Raw genomic sequence first — 11,198 nt, 5'->3', positions numbered from 1 at the left:
TAATTAGAATCAACTGAATAAAAGGTTTAGTTTTAAACAATTTAATTGGTTTGAAAGAGCACAAAAAAATTGAAAAAGCATACATAATTTATTTAAGTACATTCAAATGGGTTTAATTGGACTTACTAAGGAAATTTAGGTGAAATGTGCTCAAAGTAATTGAGGTGAAATTACTTATTTCGTGCAAAAACTTGACGAAATAAAATTACGTTCGTTCAACAAAACATTTTTTTCAGTGAATAGAGAAAGAGTGAGAGATAATAAAAAACTCATTATATTTTCTGACTTGTGAGCGAATGCATGAAGTTCACTGATAAGTCTGACCCACATTCACTCCCTCTGCAACTGACTGTTGATCAAAACTCTGAAGGACTGCAGCTTATGGCAACTCCCTTTAGTTCACCTCTATAAAGAGGAAGTAAGCGGAGGCTTGGAAAGTGAAGTTTACATGTCAGATATTTTCCATTCATTGTAGCATTTTCAGATTGTTTTCTAAAAGTTTACTGTTCACAATACAGTTAATGTTTTAAATGTTAACTGGTCATAGATTCGTAGAGATGGATCCCATGAGATTACCTGGCATGCAAGGTACAATAAAACATGTGACTAACAATTTTAATATCTGCTGTGGATACAAGTTGTCAGTTGCAATTGAAGTGGTTTTAAAGAAAGAGATAGATTATTTCAAAGAGACAGAAGAGGAAGAAGAAAGAATACATCTGAGTGCCAAATAGTGCTAAATAATAACCAGGCTTTAGACTATGCATTGCATTCATAAATACAGAAGAAAATTATAGTAAGTATTCTGGTGTCACATTAAATTCCCTTGTTTTGTGTATGTTGTTGATGGTCACTGTTGTCCCACGATTTAATTCAAACTGAAAAAGAATGAGCTTATAGCCATGAAATTATTAAAAACTGATGGCAGACTGTAGTGAGACAGCTACAAAAACAAGCAAGACAAGTAAGCCAAGCTGTAGTGTTCAGGTGCTCAGGCTGTCTGGGGGCCAAGGGCAAAAAAAACCACAGGGTACCAGTCGCATGTGGTGGGGCACCAGAAAGTCGTTATATATTTTTGGTGAAACAGGTCCAAACCCAGTTGTTTTATTATGAGAAACACAGGATGGAAAACTCCATAGTCGAGCTCCAATCACATAGACAGCATGACAGGGAGATGAAAAGACCTAAACAATGTGAGGGAGTGGGAGTGGAGAGCAAGGAAGACAGGAGATGACAGAAAGAAGGAAGAGGAGAAAATTGAATTGAAAGAGCGAGGAAGATATTAGAGTGAAAAAGAGATGGGAGAAGGAAAATGGTGGGCGTAAAAAGACAGAGAGATGGAGGAAGAGACAGCGAGACAAATGAGAGGATGTTTCCCTCTACAGTGTTCAGTGAGATCTCAGAGCAGTCTGATACAAGAAATAAAAGGTTTCCTTTTTACAGTTTTTATAGTTTTCGGCTATCATTCCAGTCAAATATGATACCAACTTTATAAATGGGATCATCTAGTCTATACTTTTCCAGTATATATTCATATATTTGGAAACAAAATAAAATGTACATTTTGTTATTGTAAAAAAGTGTCAAGGTCACATTTGTTTGTTGCATAAAAGACAGACGTCTTGTAAACTGAGAGCCTTATCTTACACAGACAGGTGAAATGTTGTCTCCTCTGGCATGTTGTAAAGCAATGGTTCCCAACCTAGGGGTCGGGACCACCACTAGGGGTCGCGAAGCCTTCTTGATTTTAAGGAGTGTAAGAAACCTTTAAACATATATATATACATGTGTTAGACTTATATCATCTTAGCGTTAAGTTGATTACTTTGAACAAACCTTTTACTTTTAATGTTTAGATTACTATTTAAGACCCTGAACACAAGCTATATATTCACAAAGCCTTCCGTCTCTGCCAAACAACCTTGCCACCTGCATTAGAAGAAACATTGAATTTGTCAAAAAAAGAAGCCTATGAAGTATATATGATTTTTAAAATAAAGAAAAATACATAATACAGATGAAGAATTGCATAAATAGTTCCTAAAAATAACAGAAAGATGAAAATAATCACAGGAAATAATTCTCTACAACTTCCTCCAAATTGTTTGTTTTTGGGTTCATTGTACAGTTTATCAGTCAGGGGTTGTCAGTTCATAGTAAAACGGTCTCTAAATGAAAAAGGTTGGTTCACTTCACATCACTCACATCACATCACATCACTGTTCACATCACTGTTGTAAAGCATGTTGACACCAGGCTATATTTAATAGAACAGATCTGGACTGTATTTTATTAAAAGACATTTATAATGTTTTGTCCACCTTGGTTTATATACATGAGGGGTCCAAAACAATGGTCCAGTGTGTGACATTTAGGAGGATGTATTGGCAGAAATGGAATATACTATTCAAAGGTATGTTTTCATTAGTGTATAATCACCTGAAAATAAGAATCATTGTGTTTTGTGTTACCTTAGAATGATTTTATCTACAGGGAAAGGTCCTCTTCCATGGAGGCCGCCATGTTTCTACAGTAGCACAAAACTACATAAAACTAGATTGGGCCATTTGTGTTTTTTGTGTTTTTCATGAACAAAGTAGGTTCGAAGGCTGAGCTGTATTCAAATGGTTGCAATTTATAACTTCATTGCCAGATGCCACTAAATCCTACACACTCGTCTTTTAAATAAGCTTCACAAAGATTTGATTTATTGATAATTTTTTACTTGCCTATTATATAAATTACATTATATTGTACAGGTATACCTAAAAAGTACAGTATACTGCTGGTTTGCCACTACCACACAGCTAAAGAAACAAATTATCAGTTATATTCTCTCTTCTACTCTTTATATTCTGTTCTAAAACTGTCTACAGTACGCATGTTAATCTTTATAGATTTTAAACTTTATAGATAGTCTTCTATAAAATATTACTCACCATGGAGGAGTACCTTGATTTCAGCCTTGTTTTACATCCCCACTGCAATGTATAGACCTACATAAAATGCAGTTTAATTCAAAGTAAAGTTAAAAGTGAGGTACATCCAACTTTTAAGTTCATGTGCATCCAAATATGGCTATAATTGATATTAAGCAGAGCTCTCTGGAGAAGGTTGTTTCAAGGTTTATGTGTCTGACTCATAAATGCAGAGTTACTGGAGACGGGAGGGCTACAAAACATTTCCCTTTCCTCAGAACAGGTTACAGTAAATTAAATGGAAACTAGATGTAGTGACTAAAGGGTTATGGAAAAGACATGAAAAGAAACCACAGGTAGCTGATAGCTTTGCACTGGTACTTTTAAGTGTGACTTTTCATTGCAAAGCAAAAATCACACAAGTTACCAAACGTCTGCGTAGGCAATGTTTTATTCCCTTCAGGATGTGGATGATGGCTGTAAATTATTTTAAAGGCATACTGTAGGACTTTAGACTAGTTAAAGCATTTTTATTCTCTCAAAACCTGCTGAGGTTAAACTTTTTATGGATGAAGATACGAAAATATCCTAAATATTTATAGTATTTACATATTTGAGGGAATAAGTTCTACTTGCTGTGTGGTAATATTGTCCATATTTCAGGCTTTGATCCAATGGAATGGGTTGTTTATGCAGTTCTATGAGACTTGGGGAGAGTTGGGCTAGACATACGTGACTTGTTCTTTCTTTTTCACAGGGCACAGGACCAGTGTATAAAGTTGCAGATTGCAACCAACTGAAATAAATTGCCTCGACCAAGTAGGTAGGAGAAATTACAGTGACCGCGAAACTCACAAAAAAACATGAAAGGCCCTATTTAGAGCTGAAAGATGGCGATTAGATGTAAAAAAAAAAGATGGACAAGGTCATATTCTTTGATGTGGCGTGCTGCGGAGGTGCCGGGACTTCGACAAACTGGGCAAGCTGGTGAGGGAGGCCAGCATGGTGGTATTGATGCAATTGGACAGTGTGGAGGTGTGAAGCACATGAGAGAGACGCTGACGCTTTACATAATTATAAGTATACCATATTGCATCTCTTATTGTATTTTATTTACTGCATATATTGTTTATATTATTCCTATTTTATCTTTCTATATTTAATTGTATTTTATTGTATTGCATATTTTATTGTATTTTGTTAGTTTTTCTTTATTCTTTGTACTAAATTTCCTTGTGCTGCTCTATCTATTTGAATTTTCCTTCAATACATGTACATCTTACCTTTAACATGGCAGCCTCAGTGGAAAAGGGACTCACTGCCCCTGGAGATAAAAACAGCTCATTCTACGGTAATGAAAACACAACTATTATTATTTCCAGATGAATTTATGTCAGGTGAGTATATCTTCCTGTTACCCACTGGACCTTTAAGATAAAGTATTTGCAGAAAACTACTGGTATGGGAGCTCATAAAGCAGCTGAGTGGACAGAAACAGACAGGAGACTAAGTGGAACTCAGAGTCACAGAGACAAGTAAACTAAACAAAATGAAACTCAGTGTATACAATTGCGGCCAGAGCTGCGTCTGTCACAGTAAATCAGAGTCATCCTGCATCACGGTCGCTGACCTCTACTGTAACTGTGAAGGTGTTTGTTCAAGGGAGGAATTCAGGGACAGAGAAAGACGTGTATTGAAAGGGCTGGAACCATTTTACCAGTCAAAACCTTGACATAGCATGATTCTGCAAAAGCCGGATTACGTTCAATGACAATGATTTTGAAAGTTCGGCACCAAAGAATGGCACCTAAAGTATGGTAAAGGTCAAGGAAAGATCACTGTCATAGTAATTAACCTATGATTAGACAACTAAAACACTATTTGACGTTCCACTTTGCTGAATGAACGGCGCACATCTTTTTGATTTAACACGTAAGTTGTGTGCAGCAATATCATCCAATATGAATGCAAGTCATACTGCCTGGGCTGACGTAAAAGGAAGTGAGATAAATACAGCAGAGATAAATCATCTTTATGCATCACGGATCCTCAGAATATTTTGGCTTTATATGTGTGAGTATTCATCTCTATGTAGTAAAACCATCTTCCTAAAAGCCTTCCATCCACTTGTGTTTTTTACAAGAGCTCAGAGATCAGGCTCTCAAGAAGAATATATATTTAAGTCTTTGTGTAACACACTCAGCATTTTAGAGGGAGTCAGTCTCAATTCAAGTGGAATTAAAAATAGGAATGAAGTGTTTTTTTTTTTGTATATTGTGTATAACTACACTCTCACATGTGCTGCTTCTCTGTAATTAGCTTTCCAGTTCATAGAGGTAGCTTTTAGCTTTTAAATTATTTATTACTTTCAACTCTCTCTCACATGCAAATACACACACACACACACAGAGCAAGAGACACTGCAGAAACAAACAGTACACACTCTAAATTGTATCATTACAGACACACACACACACACTGCTGACTCCCATCATCTCCCCCACCATCTGTCTTATCATCTTCCATGTTGAGTTTTCACAGATGGGACCCAAAGGTGTCACGTAGAACTGGGAGACGATACAACTCCACAATAAAAAAACAAAAAGCTGGAGAGACAAAAAGGAGCAGAGAGACAGAGACACACGGTACAAAAGGCTATGGAATCGAGAGACAGGCAGTATTATAAAAGTTTTATAGTCAGACAACAAGGTACCAGATGGATTGTGAATACTTTGGTTGCTTGGAGGAACACATATTCAGCCTCACCTACATCACTCTGAAATGTATTATTACAATAGTTACAGTGAATATTTTGAATATTTTCTCCACAGTGATTTTTATTACTGCAGCTCACAGCAGCACTAGGCAAGATGTTAAAGGAAAAGTACACCTGTTTTTTATTAACCTGTGTGGCCGGATTTTACCAATTCATGTTAACATTACATAATTTGCACATAAGTTTATTGTATATCCTTTGTTAAACATAAAAGCTAAAATTAAACCTTCTTCTATACTGTAGGCTAAATCGTTAAACCTTCCAAAATAGTTGTATTATTATTGTTAGCTTAAGTGACCTAAAAATAGTGATTAGAGCAACATACCATAAATAATGTTTTTGCAATATATTGTATCTACTTTACTAATGAGACACCGTTTATTAACCCTATTTGACAACAGAAAACTCTAGTGTCACTATCTACACTTCTTCAGCTACAAGAAATGCCAAATCTCAACATACGACTTGAAAGATACCCACCCCCATGATTTACTCCTCTGCTCTTACAGTGAACTGATCAGCTCAACAAACTCCAGATCAGATGAACAAAGACACAAAAAGTCACATCTGCAACCAAGTCATGCAACATCCTGAACCTGCCAGGCCAGCTGTTAATGATAACAATGCATACATACACAATATAGTTGGAAGCCAATGTGGAGGAAGTGTGGACTAATTTGGAACATGTGGAGGACAAAAACACTAAAGAGCAATGATTGCAGACTCAGATGAAATGAACAGCACTTTGTGCCAAACAGGCATTTTCTGTTAAGAAGATGTACAGTAATACCTCCTTTGAAGATTGGAAGATCACTGGCTAAACTTACAAGCCCTCTGGTGCTTGAAGACTCGCCTCCTCAATAATGAGTGCTGATGTGCTTTTTGTTCTCATTTTGAATCATCTTCAGTAGTCATAGCACAAAACAAAGCCTCTGAAGTTTTCTAACTTTTAAGTTGCTGTTGAATTCCCTATTATTGGACTATGGGATGAATTACCATGAAACTTTGTACAGGCATTCATGGTTTTTAAATGATGCATACTAATGACTTTTCCCCTTGTGCCACCATTAGGTTGATATTTGTGGTTTTTAACAAAATGTCTCCACAACCTTTAGATAAAGATAAAATTTGGTACTAATATCAATGCCCCCCTCAGGATGAATTGCAATAACTTTGGCAATCCTCTGACTCTTCATTAAACACTGTCATGAGGTCAAAATTTCAGTCTGTGCAATACTTTGGTTTATGATATCAGCAAAACTAATAACATTACCATCAACCTCAGCTGTACTTACTGTTTAGTGTTGGCAAATGTTTGCACACTAAAGACTAAGATAGATAGATCTGAGTTCCCTTTCAACATATAAAGCTATTCTGATGAGCCAATTAACAACAGAGAATAAAAATGTTTGCCAGAGGGACTGACGATCACCAAGGCTAACACTAAACTGTTACTGTGTTTCAATATAATATAATAGGTTCCACTGTAATGTATGTCGCTCTTTTTGTCAAACCCTGATGATGTAACTGCACCAGTACAGCTGATCAGTACATAGGAGAATGACCACAAGTAGTTTGTGTTTTGAATGATTTCATTTACTGAGAAAATTAAGCAACAATGGAAACATCCATTCTGAGGGAAAGCTGCAGTGCAGGCAGAGATCAAGCTCACCTTGGTTACAAAAAATTTAGCTAAGCAAGGTTTAATTTCCTGCAGGCACTATGGATGCAGCACAAACCGGCTGACAAAACTGGATTTTCAAGCACTTAAAGAATACAAATGGTGCAGAATAATTCCTGTGTGCTCTGGCAGCACTACACCTATAAGTGTTTTATATGTATATATACATATATAGTGTGTTACATGTAAAAGAGTACTGCTAAAGCACAGAGCATATCCCTGGTCACATTTCGTGGGGAGAGCAGTGAGCCACTCCCTTCACATCACAGGTTTGGGCAACCACAAACTAGAGTAAACAGCATTAAAATCACATTTACAAGTGCTGCTCAGCTGTGAAGGACAAGCTTTTCACCTCGTGCCCCCGCTTTTTGGGGTAGTTGTTTGTATTATTTATTGGACTCTTTTCAGGAATATGTGTGAGGTTTTATGCCTTTCTGGACCAGAGTTTCAAGTCTGGCACAAGTATTGAACTCTTGAACTTGTGTGCTGAGCAAAGCTGCCAAGATAAAGATGTCTAAATTCCAATGGGATTTTACTGAGGTTGCAACTAATGCTTTGCATGCAGTGATTGATTGTTTTGAATTTTATTTTACAGCATTTTATTTTACAGCACATTTCTTTTGGGTGGAAAAGTAACTTAAACTTATATTGCCAACTCAGGTTCATAGAGGAAGACACACACACAGTCCCACATCAATCGCATCGTGTTATTAACTTAAGTTGAAGGAGGTCTCAAGGTCTACCCCTCATAGCAAAAATACAGGTCTTGTCAAGCAATATTATACTCTGTGTGGCTGTGTGTTCATCATTGTGTGTGTATATCTAATTAAAACCAGCTGTTTTCTTTTTCCACCAATAGTTCTTATTGAAAGTATTTCAGAAATCATTTTGTTACGACATCATATATCATCCCTCTCGTGTGTTTTTGTAAATGCATGCTCATAAACTATAAACAATACAAAACTAAACAAAAATAACAAACAAACAAAAAGAAAAAAGTACAGAGATTTTTGGAACAGACTGGAATAAAGACCAGCTGTGTTTATCCATTGCTGTTGAACTGACAGGTATAGAGTTAGTATATTTACCTTTGGCCCCAATCCATCTCTTAAACATAGTCTGATTAACACAATGTTGGCCCCTACTGATCCCCCAACCTAGTAGAGTTAAATAGGCCCAGAAATTCAGGGTCGACCTCACTCGGAATGGCATGGAATTCAAATTGTGACCTGACCTGTATCTGCAGCAGCACTCAGTAAACCCAATCCCCAAACCCACTGGGTGAGACCACTATGGATCAAAGCAGAAGTGATTAACACCCTTTTATATGGTTTAGGCATGTACTGTAATGTACTGTAATAACATTAATCAAAACTACAATAACACTGTATCATTGTAAAAATATTGCATACACATAGGCCTTTATCTCTAAAGATTGTTAGATGATATGCATCATTGGATGTTTTTCCTCATCTTTCTAGCGTTAATACGTTTTGCTTTTACTGTAGAAACACAAGCCCCTACCACACATAGAGACTTCACTCTTATTCATGTGTTTGTCTTTGTACCTGTAGCATGTGCTTGGCTGACTGCTCACCAAGCTGAGCGGGCTGTCAGGGAGCAAAACAAGCAGAACACAGCCAAAACTGAGTGAGTGGAGGAAGGTCTGGGTGACGGATAGCTATTGAGAGGAGAGGGAGGGCTGTGAAAGTAGGTTAAAGACAGATCGTGGGAAATTTTGGAGAATAACACCAGAGAGAGATTGACTAAGACACAGGTTAGGGTTAACCAAAAATATACTGTTGTCAAGGGGGAAAATAACGGAAAATAACTGTAACTTTGATTAGCGCCTACCCCCACAAACCTATGACCATAAGTTTGGTATGTGGATGGACTTGGATTCAGTGTTTCCAGGTTGCTCACACTCTACTGAAGCACTCTTCAGGAATTCACAAAGGCAGCGAGTTGGTGAATTGCAGATGGTAACAAATGGTCTTCATGAGGCTGTGTGGGGTGTGCTTGCCGTATAATTAGCTGTTTTTACCATCACAGTCACCCTTCCAAATAGGTTCAACCAATCAGAGTGCTAAGAACAAGTAGGCTCCAGGCCAAGACCACTAAAAAGGAGACAGCGACTTTGTTCCACAAGTCTGCTTATAAAAATGGAATTCCCCCCACAGATGGTCTTACACTATATCATCAAGTGGTAGTTTCGGGGTGTCTGGTATTTTTTCTTGATGATTTTGTCAGGCTACCTCCAAACTGCAATTTCTGATTTATTACATTCCCCAGACTGCCTCTGAGATACTCAGAGGAAGTTGTGACCTTCATCTTTAGGGTTTTTGGTTTAGGCCATGGATATAATAATAAAACTATTGACCAAAATGGCATCCTATTTATTTCACTGAAAGTGACTTTAGCCTAAAAAGTTTTTCAGTAATCTAATAATACAGCTTTTTCAGTCTTCAAATGTAATTGGACCTATTGGATTAAATATTGATCATAAAAAGAGCTATTTCAACGTGATTGTGATGCTTAGAAAAATGTATTCTTGTCTTTCTTCTTCTGTATTTCTTTTTCTTTTGTAATGATTGAATTTGTGAAAAAAGGCTTTTTGGACCAGTGTGAGTCATGTGATCTTGGAATATCCCTGTGGCCATGACGCCAAAATGTTCTCACAGCCCAAACCTTAGGAGCTTGATTCAGGCTGAGAAAAATGTACAAAATGAAAACTTCTTTCAGGTTGTGGGTAAAGCAAGAGGACAGGGACAGCCTCATCTGTGTCACTTAGTCCACTTTAATGTCTACTTTGGACAACTGAGTACTGACAACAAAGGTCAGCTACATCTCCTCACTACCTTACATCATATCACTCTCTCTATATATATACATATATCTATGTAGTTACCACAAATTACATTATGCCAATTGTAATTGTAAGAGAAAGATATTTATTTGATGCTACAATGTATTGTGGTCTATTGAGGCTAGAGTGCTAGTGGAGAAACTTCATGCTCCAGACCTCCATGTGCTGTGTGTTTAATCTCTCTCTAATGCATGCTATGCTACCTCACTCAATGGATGTTTCCCACTTTTTTTTCTCTTCCCAACCTAAGCAATACTGATGAACAATATATCTCATATTTTGCCTCTAGATTCCCCTCAGTCACGCACACAGGAGAATTAAATAATTTTCTCTGTGTACATGCACGCGCCCTTTGGCAGACTGAGCCTCTGGGTACACAGGAAGCCCAGATGTTAGATCCGGAAATATCTGCTGAACTCACTGTAAGTACATCTGGAAAATAACTCTTCTTTTTTTAGAGTGGATTGTTCCTCGAAGGAGGATGTTAAGTACAGTAAGTGATAACTTTAATTAAGAAAAAAGAAATTCTGTATGAAAGGAACGAAGACTGATCTGTATCTTTTTTTAACTGTATCTCTACAGTTAGTAGAGTTAGTAAAAACTTAGTAAGTTTTTTTTCTATTTGGGATCTTCTTTTCATCTTCTTAGCCAAATTATCTTGACACCGGAAGATTTTCTTTACACACAGAATAAGAATCAGACGAGTGTGGAGATGACAGGTCTGACAGCAATGCAGAAGAAGCTTCTACGGCGTAACCACAGTGTGAGTTTATGAGAGGTAATATAATGTTGTTATTTTTTGGCATGCAGAGTTGGAAGGCACTGGACAAATTGAAGAAAAAGTAGTTGTTACTGTCCAGAATGTGAGTCATTGACACAGTAAAGTAAAATGTGGACTGACGAGAAAGAGAGAGAGGGAGAGAGAGAGAGAGAGAGAGAGAGAGAAGGAGGGGGGAG

The sequence above is a fragment of the Morone saxatilis genome, unplaced genomic scaffold (assembly GCF_004916995.1).
Source record: "Morone saxatilis isolate NCDOM2014 unplaced genomic scaffold, NCSU_SB_2.0 Contig17, whole genome shotgun sequence".
Classification (NCBI taxonomy): domain Eukaryota; kingdom Metazoa; phylum Chordata; class Actinopteri; family Moronidae; genus Morone; species Morone saxatilis.
Note: the sequence above shows the minus strand (reverse complement) of the source record.